Here is a 17,671-nt window from a genome sequence, read left to right as displayed (position 1 = left end):
ATTTTTTCCTCTTACAATTTAGGCTTAAGATTTATGTGAAGATCAGACCTTTAACTTGGAATTTCTTTTGTCAGTAATTGTGGATGAAATGTTAGATCTCATTGCCAATGGATTTTGATGTGATGATTATTGATTTTTGATCGGAACGATGGTTTAGGGTTTGTCTGAGTTGAATTGTATAGTTGTTAGGAGTGAAGACGTTGAACAATTGGGTCATGCAAAGGAGAAAAAGAGAAGGGAAAATAAAGGGAGCAAAAGAAAATAGGTCAAGTAAGATATGAGGGTAATTTCGTGATAAAAAAATCAACCTAAATAATTTTTAACTAACATAATAATGGATCCCATTTCTCTTATAAGGAAAATAACTTAATCTTAGCGAACCCATTTCTCTTGCACTGCATTTGCACTAAATTAAAATAGTTAAGTTTTTGTGTTTTTAACATAACTATATGCGTAATCTCACATGGATAATTGCTTGTGTAAGAAGCATGCATTTAGTTTATTTTAGTTTCTTTATTTTTTTGAGTTTTTTTTATTATAAAAAAATCTACAATCCCTTGAATGGGTTTTAGAAAAGCTTAGAAGGAAAAGTAATGCAAATAATTTGGTTGGTTTTTATTGTTTGCTGATTTGTCTTGACAATATTGCTTATATTTTTTTGTAGGAGATGGCCAACAACATTATCCTTTTTCAAGACGTTTTCAAAATTACCTTCATCGACTTGCAAAACCAGCTGTTCAGCCAAAGTAAAAACATCTCTTTGCCTTTTCTTTCTATCTTTACTTTTTTTCTTTATTTTTTGTCAAATGTAGTACTTTTTGAGGATAGGCTTGATTTCTTGTTCATACTTTTAATACATCAAATTTCCATGTAGAATTATATTCATGCCTCTTTGCTCTGGTTGAATTGATATTAATAATAATGATTACATGAAATTTACTACCATAAACTTTGCTAGTTTCATTTTCAGAATGAATGAATGCAATTACAAAAAAAGTAAGAAGTCAAGCTCCTTAAACTAGTGAATGAATGCAATTAAAAAAAACATGCTGTGTGCGCACATTCTCTTGCTTACACAGTACTAACATGCATCATGTTCAATGAATCTGATTCATTCTCATTTGTTTGCTTTTGGTATGCAACGATTACTCGCATTGAAGCATGGAATAGTACGTATGACATGCTCTTGCAGCTATATGTGAACATAGTGATGCATCCGATGAAAGTTGTGATAAACTCGAAGTGGTATTGGTGTCTACATTGTATATGGACGGAACACCTTACGCTAGTTATAACCTGGTTACTTGTTTTTGCTTCACATTTTGTAATAGCATTTTTCGGGAGTGCTTTTCATAAATGGGCCTCAGGCATAAAGTGTTTTTGAGAATGGTCATCTTTATAATTTTAACTGTTTTTAGCCAAGAGAAAAAAAAATAGATAAATTGTCCTTAATGAAACCGACCCATTCGTTAGGCTCCGCACTTCAACCCGAAACCTATTAACGGGCCATGTATGTCCTTTATGTGGACCATAACTCTTCGATTTTCATTGAGAGACTATACATATCCTTAGAAGTAAGCCTGCAAAAGTATTCCTCGACAGTTTAACTTCCGAGCATTTTGGCAGTGGTAGGTGCCTTTTGAAGTGGTTATTATTCGCACAAAGGTAGTTCACATATTGAGCAGTGTGAGGAAGTTGACATTATGCTGAGAAAGATATAGTTTTTTTTATGAATTATTTTATTTTATTTTGAACCATGTGGAGGTTTTTGACAGAATGGTTATTATTCATGTTTAGGGTTAAAGTTTTTGAGCATAAACCTATACATATTGCACGTTCATATTGATATTTTTATTGTTTGAAATTTTTGAATATAAACATGAATGTGGTATTGTTGGTGTTGTTGGGATGGAAAGGTGACAGGCCATGCGTGACTGGTTGATATGTTGTGTTAAGAACTCGGTTGATGGTTTAGATATTGCGTGAGTGAGGGCGTGCTTTGGTGGTTGGCACCCTTTGCGTGAGTGGATTTTGGCATAGGGTCACGTTGGGGTTGTGTGATTGAAAAAGGGTTTAACTTAGCGTGATTGATTGATAGGTCATTGCGTGACTGGTTTATATGTTATTGCATGAATATTGTTTAGGCATGGCATCAGTTAGTGTGTGCGTGATTCGATTAGTTATTCTTAGAATTGGGTGACTTGTTTATAAATCATTGCGTGATTTAATGTTAGTAATTGCGTGACTAATTGATTAGGCATTGCGTGACTATTATTGTAAAAAATTGCACGAGTGTCATAACTGCATGAAATTTATCTGCATAGGTTCATTCTGTATTATGTTGGGTCAACTGTAATGCTTTAATGTGTATATGTTGATTTACTTAATAATCCATGCTACACACTGGGATTAATTATTCTGTTTCAGGGATGTCTAAAAACAGTTAAAAATATTATTATGGTTATTTTTTGAGTGAGCTTATGAGGAGGGTTATTTCCCAGAAATTTCTCTAGTTTTTTTGTTAATCTACAATGATGGTATTGACATGACTAAAATGAGAATGTTATCTATTTTATGTTCCAGATGACCAGCATAGGAATAGAGTAGGAAAACGTGGAGTCCTTGCTTTGTGTGCTGAGGCACTGGTGGGGGTTCAATGCGGACATTAACATCCATTGTAAGTGGTCACATCTGCACGTGATACATGAGATGCTGTATCAAGTGAACGAGCTGGAAAGATTTAAGAGAACATGCTTCGGGCACATGATGGACGTCGAAGCAGACAAGAGTTTATTCTGTGTCAGTCTCATGCACAATTTAATGCTGCGCAGAATCAACGAATCTGACGCCACAGAGGTAGAGTTATGGTTCGTAATAGGGAAAACGAAGGCTCGCTTTTCAAAGAGGGAGTTCTGTCTGGTGACAGAACTGAAGTTTGGTCCCCTATTAGCCTTTATTGTCAATCTCTATGAGGCCCTCATTGGAGGAATTCACCTACGATATTGGGGACCTGGGAAGGAGCTGAATATCCAACAAGTTTTAGACACGTTTAAGGGAGGGCTGTTTCAGCAGGAGGGAGACGCGAGCAGGATGGCCCTCGTCTTGATCGCGACCAACGTTTTATTTGACCAAGACTATAGACGATCTGTCGTTCCACGGTTGTTGTCGCTGGTCGAGAACATCGACGAGTGGAATGCATTCCCATGGGCACATACGTTTGGAGTCTGATCGTGGATTACTTGTTGAGGGGTTTCAAACCTCCTGCTGCAAGCGAAGCAGATAAGAAGCGCTACCACTTATACGAATTCATATGGGCTTTCTAGGTAGTCTACCATAGCCTAATGTTTATCATCATCATTATTGTTTTCGCATAAGAATTTATAAGGTGACTAAAAATGTTACACAATTGATGTGCAATTTTGGGCGTTGGAAGCAATACTTGTAATCAGAAGCTTGTTCGGAAGGTAGTGGCAGTCTGAACAAGTTTGGCCAAGAATGCTTAAATGGCATTGTGACGAGAGGCCTACAAGGTTCCACCCCAATATTGCAAGTTTGGAGAGAGAGGGCAAGATGAGTAAAGAAACCACATTTTTTTAGGGCCTGATTAAATTTTATTTTTATTATCATAGGGTAGCGAGGGTTAGACCTAATGGCAATGTATGTTTTGGTGCAGTTGTGGGCAGTGAGGACGTTGGAGCCAATGGTAGAAGGGATGTTGACCGCATACTGGGTGGACATTGAGGTCAATATATCCGAGGGGCAGCAATACATTCCATTATGGAAGTTGGAAGGTCGCCAAGAATTTGGTCCCTAGCAAAGGAGGAAAATAACAGACCGCAAAGGGAAAAGTCTAATTTGAGGAGCCGTTAAGCTGAGACGCACCACGGACGAGGAGGTCCATTCTAATTTTGGTGCTGCTGAGGCACCTCATTCTCCTCATGCAGCTGTTCATGGTGTTTCTCCTACTGCTCCTCATTTTGCTTCTGCTGCTGCCCCTCATGTTGAGCTGCGCAATCGGGCGCTGTGTTCTCAAATGAGTACGAGCATTAAGTAAGAGCTGCAAAAGATGTGAACACAGTGGAAGAAAGACCTCTAGTCATTACAGACGAATATGCAGATACAGATGTAGTCAATGCAGTTGGAGATCTAGCGGCAATGCAGATGTAGTCAATATAGTTGGAGATCCATCAGTCAATGCAGTTGGAGATCCAGCTAACGATGCAGATACAGACACAGTCACTGCATGAGTATATCCAGCACTCACTGCAAAGGCTGAAGGATCAAATTGTCGGTCGGTTGATCGACCATTTTGAGGTATGAGGTTTTACGTTATTCATCGTGTGAGTTATAATATGTAATATGTATACACTGTTCTAATGTGTTTGATTTTGTTGATCATTTAAGGTCGAAGCTCACCTTCCGGTAGCCCGATTGAACATCATCCTGCGCCTATCTCATCTCCGATAGAGGCAGCCTAGGATTCTCAACCCACACCTTCTCCCGAGGCTCCACCTCCTCCGTCTGAGGTCGAAGAGGTACCTCATCCTGTAGGTAGTGGAACTACAACTTTTGCACCTCCTGCTCCTATCCCAAATCCAGCAGAGGCCCCTCCGCATGGTGAGATCAGACCTTCTGCTGAACGTCCACCTTGACTTGAGCCAAAAGATGCACGTGTGATCTTGGCCAGCAAATACCTTCGAAGTTTGTACGTTAACCCGCTATTAGTCCAGCGCAAAGTGAAGGACGATTTGAATGATAGATATGAGTCCTTCCTAAAAACTGACCAAGCTAGGTAAAATGAAAACAATAGACCATATTAGGGTTAACAGTTCTAGGATATTTATTAAACAGTCCACAATACTATAATTTTAATATAACTCTATTTTAAATTTACAGGGTTAACATTTTGGGCATCGAAGGGAATGAGAGCCTTGAATTATTTTGACGATTTGAGATGCCAACAGAGTTGATGGACAGCCAATAGATTGATGCATGCATCAATGTGTTGTGTAAGCGGGCACACAAGCTCCATCCACAACACTACAAGCAGAGAATACTGATCGTTGACACCACATTCTATGTAAGTATATTATATTTTACTGAGTTGTAATTATTCAAATGTATGGGGTTTAGGGTTACTTAATTGCATCTAACTATTGTGTATAACATAATTGACAGCTTATTTTGCTCCATTTAAGTGAAGAAATGCAGCCTTCCCCCACCGATAAGACATTCAAGCCGAGTGAGGTGGTTATGTAAGACGAGCTGCTTGAGTATGCAAGGGGTGGGAGACCTCTGTGGGGTTTGCCATGGCATGAGGTTGACGCAATTCTCGTACCGTGCTTTTTCAACAGCCACTGGGTGATAGTGCACGTTAACTTGCTGAAATGGACTATGATGTTAGTGGACTCATCGTACGATCGAAAAGAAGTACTAAATTTTGGCTTGCGTGATAAGCAGATGAGTCCACTAACATCATTGTTTCCCATTATATGCCACCGGGCGGGGGTACTTTGTCAGCTCGCATTGTCAAAAGAGAGGTTTGACGCGGATGAAATATAGGTTAAATGAGAAGACCCCGATACAACAAGATTCGTACAGTTGCGGGGATTGGGTTCTAGCCTCGTTGCAGTGGTTGATCGGCTTGGAGGATCAGACGTTGAAGGCAAACGCCATAGAGGGCATTCGAACAAAGTTTGCCCTTGAGGATTTTTGCCAATAGCTCAAGTTGTTAAAATTTTGAATTTGTTTATTCTTTTTCATTCTGTAATTAACACTAACATTATTCTATATCATCTCCATATTAGTTTTTATTGTATCATTTACATATTATTCTTTATATTCATTCATGTGATACGCATACGGGTCCAATAAGAATAACATATTTTTTTCTTATTCATATCGTAAAGTCTGTTAGTATTTTTCATAATTTACATGACAACGTTCATTCGTTTGCATATGCCAATCCCCATTTGCTTCTTTACTGTATAGCCTATATGACATGTTGAATTGCATTGCATGACATAGGGTTATAAGCAATAGCTATTGAATTGCGTGATTGGTGTGGGTGGAATCGCGTCACTAGTTGATATTGATTCGTGGGAGTATTTGTTATGGAGGTACGCAAGTACTAAATTTTGAATCACGTCAGTTGTTAATATGGAATCGCGTCACTAATCCACTTAAAATCGTGTGAGTAGTAAATATGGATCGCGTGAACTTTTAAGATTTAGAATCGCGTGAGTATTTGATATTTACTCCCCGTTAGTAGTAAATATGGAGTGTCATTACTAGTTAATATGGAAGCGCGTGACATGACTATTTTGTAGAATAGCGTTACTAGTTTATATTGACTCGCGTGAGTAATATATGTGGAGTGGCGTGGCATTAGTAGCTATTATGGAATGGCGTGAGTATTTATTCTAAAATCGCGTGAGTAGAAAAATTGAGTCGCGTGAGTGCTATTATGGAATTACGTTACTAGTTGATATCGATTCGCATGAATAGTATATATGGAGTGACGTAATGAATTCATATTGGATCATGTGACTAGATGATATGGGATAGCGTGACTAGTTGCTATTGCATCGCATGACTCACCTATTCTATGTCATGTTCTTCGAATAAGGGTAAGCCAATTATCATTGACAATATTAAACCATAACTCAACGGGAAGACTGCAATATGAAAGAAATGGTTGGAAGTTATCTTATGCCCTTATTGTTTTTTGATTACAAAGGTCGACATTAAGAACAACTATTAGTATTATTATACATTATTTTTTGGGTAAAAATATGAAGTAGGATGCCAAAATCAATGACGCAAATATTATTAAATATTTTGTGCTTTATTTAATGGTTTACAAAGAAAAACAAATTATGGAGGAGTACAATGAATTTGATGATCCAACAAATGGGCTAAGTACTCTAACTGCAATTTTATGATCCAATTGGCATTTTTTTACATAAGGGGAACTGTAGTCAACTATAGGATAAATATCTAATTTTTTCAGCACTTTCTCCTCACTTGCAGCAGCTTCTGCTTCGTCTTCTTCCCATCCTTCTGTTTCAATAAACGTTCAGTTGTTCTGGACCTGCCTGAGTATCGATAGCTTATCAATATATCGATAGCTGCTCTGAAAGTGGATGGAACTTGTATGAAAGAGCAAACTGAACTATCTGGTTGGGGAATGAAAAGTAATATACACAAGATGTCCACATGGAAGAGAAAACCTTCAAGTCCCATGTTTAGTTGTTTTGGACCTCTATTGTTCCCTAACTAGTTCCAGCAGCCCTAACATTAGACTTAAAGGTTTTCTCTTCCATACGGACATCTTATGTATCTTACTTTTCATTCCTCAACCAGACAGTTCAGTTTGCTCTTTCATACAAGTTTCATCCACTTTCAGAGAGACATCTTGTGTTTTAGATTTGCTTTTCTGTTAGAATATGTGCAACTAGTCCCTCAAACTCAAAGGCACCTCTTCCTCTTCGGAGGTTGCCTCTTTCCCCTTCTTGACTCTTAGATCTCTGGACGTCATTTTTCCTTTATCTTAGATTGATTAAGATAGTTGAATTTAATTCAAATGGTTAATGGTTCCTTTTATTTATAGGCATGAATGCTGACTTTTCGTTTTCTACACCGATATGAGTGAAATGAAGAGGGGTTGAATTGGTTATTAAGTACCTATTCGGCCTGCCCTTTCATCTTATCTACCTCTTAAAATAAAAAACCAGGCCAAACATCATTCGTTTGCATATGCCAACCCCCATGTGCTTCTTTACTTTATAGCCTATGTGACATGTTGAATTGCATTGCGTGACATAGGGTTGTTAAGCAGTTGCTATTGAATTGCGTGAATGGTGTGGATGGAATCGCGTCACCAGATGAAATTGATTCGCGAGAGTATTTGTTATAGAGTCACGCAAGTACTAAAATTTGATTCACGTCAGTTGTTAATATGGAATCGCGTCACTAATCCACTTGAAATCGTGTGAGTAGTAAATACGGATGGCGTGAACCGTTAAGATTTAGAATCGCTTGAGTATTTGATATTTTCTCCCATTAGTAGTAAATATGGAGTGACGTTACTAGTTAATATGAAAGTGCGTGACATGACTATTTTGTAAAATCGAGTCACTAGTTTATATTGACTCGCGTGACTTAATATTATTGAATTACGTTACTAGTTTATATAGAGTCGCGTGAGTAGTATGTATGGAGTGGCGTTAAGAATTTTTATTGAACAGCGTGACTAGATGATATGGGATCGCGTGACTAGATGATCTTGCATGGCATAACTCACCTATTTTGTGTCATGTTCTTCGAATAAGGGTAAGCCAATTACCATGGACAATATCAAACCATAACTCAACCCTAAGGACCATCAGAATAAAATATCGAGCTAAAGAAAACAAAATACCACAAGCGAATTATGAAATACAAACTACAGTATCCATAATCCAGTTAACCCACAACTCTTAAATATGAATGTTCATCTGGAATGGTTGACTCAGCCCTGGAATATGACAACTGACTTCCTTTTTCTCTGAGGTTAATGTCGGAGAAACTCATGTGAGGATAGTCAATTCTGTAGTGCTTCTACTGCCCGAACAGCTATAATTGTTCTTTGTATTAGAAGATTCTCAACATTCTGTATCCTCAATTCCAATGCCTGCATTGTAGCGGTTTGATTATTGAGTTTCTCATCAATCATCAAAAGCATATTATACATCACATCATTGGAAATAGGAACTCTAGACGGTTGTTTGGATGGAGTATCATGGGCAGGATGAACTGGGCTACCTTCGACAGAGTTCGATGGCTCATCAAGACTTACTCATATCCACTTTTCACGAGCCATCAAAAAGAGAGATTACAAGGCCTGCGACTGGTCGAATCAGCTAGATACCTATTGCTCTATATCCCTTTCTTCTTAACTAGAGTCGATATGATGTTCCCGTATGGAAGGGTCGTCTCTTCTCACATGGAAACTTCTCTTATTCTCGTGATCATATATTTTGCAATATTCATGCTAAACTCGCTTCTAATTGTTTCCATCATCCACAGATCCTCAGCGCTAACATGTCTTAAACGACTAATCCTTTCCTGTAATGTGGACGCCAAAAAATTATGTACCAGCCTATCTTGTGCAGAATTCAAATGACGAGCAGAACATGACTTTGTGGTGTATGGTTCTCTTCTGCCTGTCACTTAGGCCCACATGCAGGATGGGTCATATGATGGTGGAGGTCTGTATTGTCCGTGTCTATACTCCGTTTTCAAGAGCTTCCCAATATCAAAGGGAGTCACTGTAAACTCTATTCCTTTCAAAAACAAGTTCAAAATGTTAGGATCAAAATCTATAGGATTTTCAGTTTCATTTTCACTTCGGCGAATGCTGGAGTAAAATTCCCTAACAAGTGTCGGGCTATAATCAAAAAATGAAAAGGTACTTAGACCCTTAAGTTTGCCCATGTCAAAAAACGAAGATACGTCACCCTCAAGGTATATGTTTTCCTATAAGCTTTCCCAATCTACCACTTTCCCGCAGGATATTACGACATTCTCTATTATCCAATACCTACCATCATGCGATATGTCCTTAAACCGTAAGGGAGAGCACAAATCATTACCTGGTTGAATTGAAAAACCAATTGATGCAGTAGGTAGTTGAAGATCTAGTTTCCATTTCTTCATTGATCGTAAGGTAGAGTATTCATCGTCACCCATACTTTGGTCGTCATTGTCATGGACATTGGGTCTGTTTGAAGATGCGACCATTGCTTAAGATAGCTTAGGACGGTTCAGCTTTAATGGTTCAACTTCCCTTCACCTTTAAACTAAGTTTGGAATGGTTGGAAGATGAAACAACAACTATCGATAGATATTGGGAAGACTGATATAAGAAAGAAATGGTTGGAAGCTATCTTATGCCCTTTGTGTTTTTTTATTACAACGGTCGACATTAAGGGTGTGTTTGGTATAAGGGATGTAAAGTCACATTCCCTGCAATATGCCCAATTAAATTACATTGCAGTGTTTGTTTTGTAACAAACCACTGCAATGTAAAATTGCAATCAGTACTTCTAAAGAAGCCAGAGCCTGTACCCAAGAATTCAATTGACTTCATATGGAAATGGTTTAAGGTAAACTAAAATTTCTTAAACATAACTAGCTTGAGTATAAGAATCTATTAAAAATGTAATCACATTAGGAGAGAAATGACACATGATCCACTTGAGGATGAAATGGATGAAGAGTATGTGAAATCAGAAGCGATGGAAAATGCAGATACGATCCAATGCATTGAGACATCAAATGCATAGACTACTTGGAGAAATACTTGTAGATGAAAGTTGCATCATCTCAAAAACAACTATTAATATTATTATACATCATTTTTTGGGCAAAAATATGAAGCAGGATGCCTAATCAATCACGCAAATATTATTAAATGAAATATTTTATGCTTTATTCAACGGTTTACAAAGAAATACAAATTATTAAGGAGTATAATGAATTTGACGATCCAACAAATGGGCTAAGTACTGTAATTGGAATTTGATGATCTAACTATGCAATGGCATTTTCGTAAATAATGGGAACTGTAGTCAACTATAGAAAAAATATATAATTTTTTCCAGCACTTTCTCCTCACTTCCACCAGCTTCTTCTTCTTCTTCCCATCATTCTTCCTCAATAAACGTTTTTCATATTGCATGGAAGCCATCCCTTGAAACATCCATAACTTTCTCAAAGTAACTTCAATTCTCATGTTTTGGTACACTTTTTCAAACCTCCATAACTAGCATAAGGTCTTTCTCTTCCATATGGACATCTTGTGTATCTTACTTTTCATTCAAACTCTGTCAAACTCAAGTTGAAATAGTATTATTTAATGCAAATATCAATGGCAACTTCGAAACAATCCCTAACAATTGACGTATTAAGGGCCACTATCTATAGGTACGACACCGATAACGTTATTAGAGTTTGTAGTTTGCATTGGACAATGGTTTCGTTAGTGCTTGGGTTGTCTGCAAATTGCACATGCCTTGGGTCGACGTCGTCGAGCCGTCGGCTGAGCAGATGATGTTTCCCCATTTGTCGGTAAAGATGCAAACGAAGTCCGACAATTTTGTCTATTATAACCATAGCTCTTGCATTGTGAACATCTACGTCGTTCGCTGTCTTCCCTAATTGATGAAATCCTTTTCCTCATAGGTCTTCCCGCTTGACCTCGCCAACTTGGTGGCAAAACGACATTTTGTTGAACGTCATTGGGGATGTCCCACTCACTAGGATGCCCAACCAGGTGAATGGGAACCGCATATCCCTCCGCCCAAGACGGAGTCTTGTAATAGTCCGAGCAGAATTCAATGGCTGAACGTTTTTACTTACTGCCAAGGCAATGAAATCACAGATGGCGAACAATGTAAAAATTCAATTCATCATGCACAATATAACCAAACATGATTGCTCATACCTTATTGCCGTCATGGCATGCGTGTAGGGGAGTAGATCAAACTAGAACTCACCTCATGAACACTCCTTGATGGAGAGGTTCACGACTTTGTCCTTACTCCCTCATATAACTTGAAACTCTACCCGATCGATTGCTTGTACGGAAAAGTGACATGCTTCATTGAATCGTCTGTTCAATAGATCGGTAGCCCAAGGGCTGAGGGGCATGGTCAAATTTAATGCCTCATTGTGCCGGTCATGGAACCAACGTTGAAACATGCCTCTGATGCACTCGATCAAGATCGTTATTGGCATTTTTCTTGCATGCCTCAGGCAGAAGTTAATACACTCTGTAGTGTTGGATGTCATTAGCTTGTATCGTCTTACTGGTGATCGTGCACGTGCCCATCTCTCAGGGCCTAATCTCATGAGGCTGTCATAAGCAGGTTTGCAAAGCTGTTTCAGCTGATTCATATGTCTGTCAAAATCGGTGACCCTATAGCAGTTGGCGGCCATGGTGAAAATCGCTACAACATATTCGTACTTGAACCTGTTTTTAACGTTTTTCCCTAAGTGGTAATTGCATAGACCGTGATGAGCATCCTTGTACACTTTCTCAACTGCATTCTTAATGCCAAGATGCTGATCAGAAATGAATATTGCATTTTCAAGACAACAAATCGCACGACGTAATTGGTTAAAAAACCACGACCAAGACTCTTCGTCTTCGACGTGGCCAATGCCAAATGCAAGTGGATATAGTTGCTCATTCGTATCTTTGTATACCGTCACAAACAGAATACCCTTGAATCTGCCTTTTAGATGTGTGGCATCGATATCGACTACAGGCCGCATTATAGCACTGAACCCCCGAATACATGACCCGAACGTCCAAAAATAATATTTGAATCGTTATTCCCCATCAGTAGTGACACACGTCATAGTACCAGGATTTTCACGTTTCAACATATGGAAATATGAGGAGAGGAGTTGGAATGACTTTTTCTAAAGATCGAACACAAGACTCCACGTACTCATTCGCTTGCTAGGCCTTACCATATAGGCATCGCAATCGCCACTTGCGATTAATCTCTTCCATTATTTCCTTTGGTCTCAACGGGGTTACACAATTTCCTTGCACCATGTTGGATATAAGCTCACCAATTACCCTCGCGTTTGCAGTTCGGTACCCACATTGCAAACCAACAATAGTATACGTGTGTACCTTATGCAATGTCCGAACATGCCAATATTCTCCCTCAGGCCACTTCGTTGCACACATAGCAAACTTGCATGCCTTATCCTTACAACTAACCTCAAAACGAGGGTGACATGACTTTTTAACTCTAAACTCAAAATGCTCTTTTAGTGCCAATATGCTCAAAGCTCGTTTCAATTCAGCCTTTGATAGACACACTTTTCTGCGATATAAGTGGTAGTCCATTGATTTGGATTCCTCACTCCCAATTGTTTGGAAGGATATCATATCTAGCTCGAGAATAATCCATTAATGAGATACCCTTGTATTTACCCTATCTTGATCACTTCATCAGGCGAACGAATGTCGTTCTCAAGTGCGATGGCGTTCTTGTAAATAGTGTCCGCACCCTCAACATTTTCTAATTCAACGGTTCTGCAATGGTCATCCAACTCAACCTCTTCTAACACAATAGTTGTGGTATAACCTCTACCGCCATCTGCATGATTACAATAAGGAATGTCGGTCTGCTCAACCCTGTTGTCCTCTGAACAGTCTTCATGTCCACCAACGTAATCATCTTCACAGTCATAACGTAACTCATGGTTTCGATCCGCAATGTCGTCTTCTTCAACATCATCTTCAATCTGATCAGATGCATCGTCATCACTCACAACAATCACAGTGTTGTTTGCTAATGACAATGGACCCAATGCATTTTCGAGCTACAGTTGTGTTTGTAGCAAAGTACATAGTATTTCGTTCGATGCACATTTCGATCGAAATTGTGCAGACATCATTTGCAGACATCTCATGTGTGCGTCGGGCTGCTGAAACTCATGAGGATACATCAAACGTGATTGCCATGGTTGTTTGTTAGAAAATGCAGGATGTGGTATGTCAGAATAATTAACATTATGTTCTTGTTGATTACTATGTTGGATATCGTGCTTATGTGGAATATTGTTTACATTTCCTGCTTTAACTGTCACAAACACAACAACTGCCCTTTCATCTCGTAAAATACTCACTGCATCTTCATCATCCCTGATAACTGCGTGCGAAACCCTTGCGGCATGGCTGAGCGATGTATGTAGCTCGATTTCATTATTATGTAAGTTGACCCCAACAACCTTTTCAACTAGCTTCACTAGTCTCGAAAATGACAAATCACTTCCAACACCCCACACTCGTGTCTCACCACCTTTGTAAGTGTCATCGACCCAATGACCACCGTATGTAATCATAAGCTTCACATTTGGCAGGCTACTGAAATTTAACAGAAAATAAGTGTCACGATCAGTCAATTTATCAAAAATAGCCCCTCAATGCATAGAAACCACTTATGCAATGCCTAAGTCACATTTGGCCGCCCGTAAAAATTTAACAGAAATTAAGTGTCACAATGTCTAATACTCATTAATGCAATATCTAATAACTAGTGAACAAACGCCCCTAAACAATAGGCGAATTGCAAAATTCACGCGCCACCGCTCTCGTAATATATAACAACAGGTCACGTAATACATAAAAACCAGTAACACAATCTTAAAAAACTACTAAACAAAAACCTCTAAACAACACATGAATTACACAAGTCACGTACAACCACTCTCGCAATACATAACAACAGGTAACGCAATATATAAAAATCGGTCACGTAGCCTTAAAAAACACAAAACAAAAGCCTCTAAACAACATATGAATTGCACAAGTCACACGCCACCACTCACGCTACAACAGGTAAAGTAATATATAAAAACCAGTCACGCAAGCCTAAAAACTACTGAACAAAAGCCTCAGAACAATACTTGAATTGCACAAGTCACGCGCCACCACTCTCGGTACAACAGGTAACGCAATATATAAAAACCAGTCACGCAATGCCTAAAAAACTACTAAACAAAAGCTTCAAAGCAACACATGAATTACACAAGTCAGTCACGCATCGCCAGGCTCGCAACACCTAAGAATAAGTCACCCAATGAATAATAAGCCTCTAAATAAGAGGTGAATTGCACAAGTCACGCACCACTAGTTTTGCCCGTAATACCTAATAATAAGTCAATCAATGCCTAATATCCACTCACGTTATGCCAACTTAAATAGTCACGCACTGGCCCAACGTCACGTAATACATAACAACACGTCACCATAGGTACTCTATTCCATATACATACAAACCACTCACGCAATGTCTCAACAGAATATATGCATTGCACAATTCACGCACTACGTATAACCCACTCTCCCAATACCTAATAATAGATCACCCAATGCCTAACATCCACTCATGAAGTTATACAATATAATATAACTTAAACGAACAAAATAACTCAACGAAATATATGCTCAATGAAAATAAAAATTGCTATAAATTTTATTCAAATTTTATTAAAAAGACCCCCCTAAAATATAAGGAGATGATACAAAAAAAATGAATCATAGTTCATTGCTTCATAAGTTCATCTACTTTGAACTCTATCTCGGCGAGAATCTTTTTGTTGCTCAAGATGGCAGCCTCCAAGTCAAAAGTCCTTTGCATCAGGTTGTCGATGAGGACTTGCATCTCCTGTTGGAATATGTGCAACTGGTCCCTCACACTCAAGAATATGTGCAACTGGTCCCTCACACTCAAAGGCACCTCTTCCTCTTTGGAGGTCGCCTCTTTCTCCTTCTCAACTCTTAGATATCTGGATGTCATTTTTCAATTATCAGAGATTGATTAAGATAATTGAATTTGATTCAAATGGTTACTGGTTCCCTTTATTTATAGGCATGAAAGCTGACTCTTCGTTTTCTACAACCATATCAGTGCAATGAAGGGGGGCTGAATTGGTTATTAAGTACCTGTTCGGCTTGCCCTTTCACCTTATCTACCTCTTAAAAGCAAAAGCCAAGCCAAACATCATTTTTCAAGAAATTCTTAATAAAAAGCAGCTTAAAGGTTTTCTCTCTTTTTCATTAATCAACAAGGATTTTACTGTTACCTCTTTTCTCTTCTTCTTTTTTTTTTAATTTAGGCATCATGATAGACCAACCAAAATCTAATACTATTGCTACTATACAAGTCTGAAATTATATATAAACTTCAAGAATTACATTATAGCTTATTAGGTTATTGAAGATAATCAGTAGAGAATCATCTTCAGCATTAGGTAGCTAAAGTCACACAATGCCTACAAATAGGTCACACAGTGCTTAACAAATATTCAGTCACGTAATGCCTGTCACGAAATGCTAACAAATATTCAGTCACGTAACGTCTGTCACGCAATGCTAACAAATATTCAGTCACGTAATACCTATAAAGAACTCACACAATGCTCAACAAATATTCAGTCAGGTAATATTCAGTCACGTATTAACTGTCACGCAACGCTCAACATATATTCAGTCACGTAATGCCTATAAAAGACTCACGTAATGCTCAACAAATATTCAGGCACCTAATGCCAAATAAACAGGTAACGATTCCTAATATCCAGTCACACACCTTAATATCTAGTGACTCAATGCCTAAGAAATATTCATGCATCGCCTATAAACTGATTGATTTTGCTACCCCTAACCAGATTTAAGTTTCCAAACTCATATAATTTATCCATCAACTTTTTTGTTTTATGAATAACCCTAAATAAACGCAAGAACCCATAACAAATACCTTGATGTCATCTCTGCACTTTGGGATTATGAGAAAGTTGGCTGCCGATATAAACCTCGATGGCATTGGAGAGCTTGATGGAGGGATAACTAAATCTAAATCGAGATTTAATTTTAAAATTTTAAGCTGAATGGCGGGAGAGCAGAAATAAAGAAACCGAGATGCGCCTTCATTTGGATTAATTGGATTAAAGGGTATTCTTGTCAAGTCCTGCCAAAATTGACTAAAAACAGTTAAAATTATAGAGACGGTCATTTTTAAAGTCACCTTACTACGAAAGTCATTTCCCACAATTTTTTCTTTTTTCTGCCTAAATCGAGAATATTCTTATTTAAAATGAAATTAATGCTTTTTGGCGATTGTTACAATAGTTTGATTCACTTTTGTTGAGCTTGGAGTCGACACATAGCCATTCATTGTGTTTCGAGTACTTTTTGTGTTTAGATGGGTTGCTTGAAACTGGGTCGACAACAAAGGAAGCAATTATAATATATCAAGAGAGTTGTCATCATGATCACTTCACACGTAATTATAATTTTTGTTATTAATTATTATACTTGGTTCACAAGTAATGCTAACAATTTGAGGCTAATCATACATGATATTCATGATTTATATTGACTAATAAGCTAAAAAATTTCTTTTCTTTCAAAATATGAGATGAGTGGATGGGAGACATGCAAAGAAGTCAGAAGAGCCTGTTATATATATATAGAATATATATACTCTATATACTTCATATAATTAGTTTAGCAATGTTTAATTTCCATGTATTGAACGAAGAAATACCCCATCTTTGTTTAAAACAAGTCCCTTTTGGCTGCTGAGAAGCCAGAGTAGTAAAATCTGAATTTTGAACTCATGCTAGGACTACTCTATTTTTTGGGGGGTGACAATATGCAGAAGGCTTAGTAAGGTTTGAGTGGACAACATATGAGAATGGATGAACGCAAGTAATTTGATTACGATATGCATCGTTTTCCCTTTTTCTCGGTAAAGATTCACTTTTAACATATGTATGAGAATGGATGCAAGTAGGGTTTATCCAATTTTGAATGTTGAGGTGTTTGTTTGAATTTATTATTATTATTATTTTTATTATTTTTGTTGAAGTAAGTTAAGAATCAATATTATGGTAGAATTGGTAGTGGTAAAAAAGGTTACATTATTGGTGTTTATAAAGTCTTGATTCATACTACATGTCGGGGACACCATTTAATGTGGCAACTGCCGACCATTTCCTGCAATTTTACCATGCAACATTGCGACGGGTCGCTTGAAACTGGGTCGACAACAAAGGAAGCAATTATAATATATCAGAAGAGTTGTCATCATGATGATTT

This window comes from Theobroma cacao, chromosome 10, assembly GCF_000208745.1.
Source record: "Theobroma cacao cultivar B97-61/B2 chromosome 10, Criollo_cocoa_genome_V2, whole genome shotgun sequence".
In the NCBI taxonomy this organism is placed as follows: domain Eukaryota; kingdom Viridiplantae; phylum Streptophyta; class Magnoliopsida; order Malvales; family Malvaceae; genus Theobroma; species Theobroma cacao.
The sequence above is the reverse complement of the archived record's forward strand: the minus strand, read 5'-3'. Positions refer to the sequence as shown.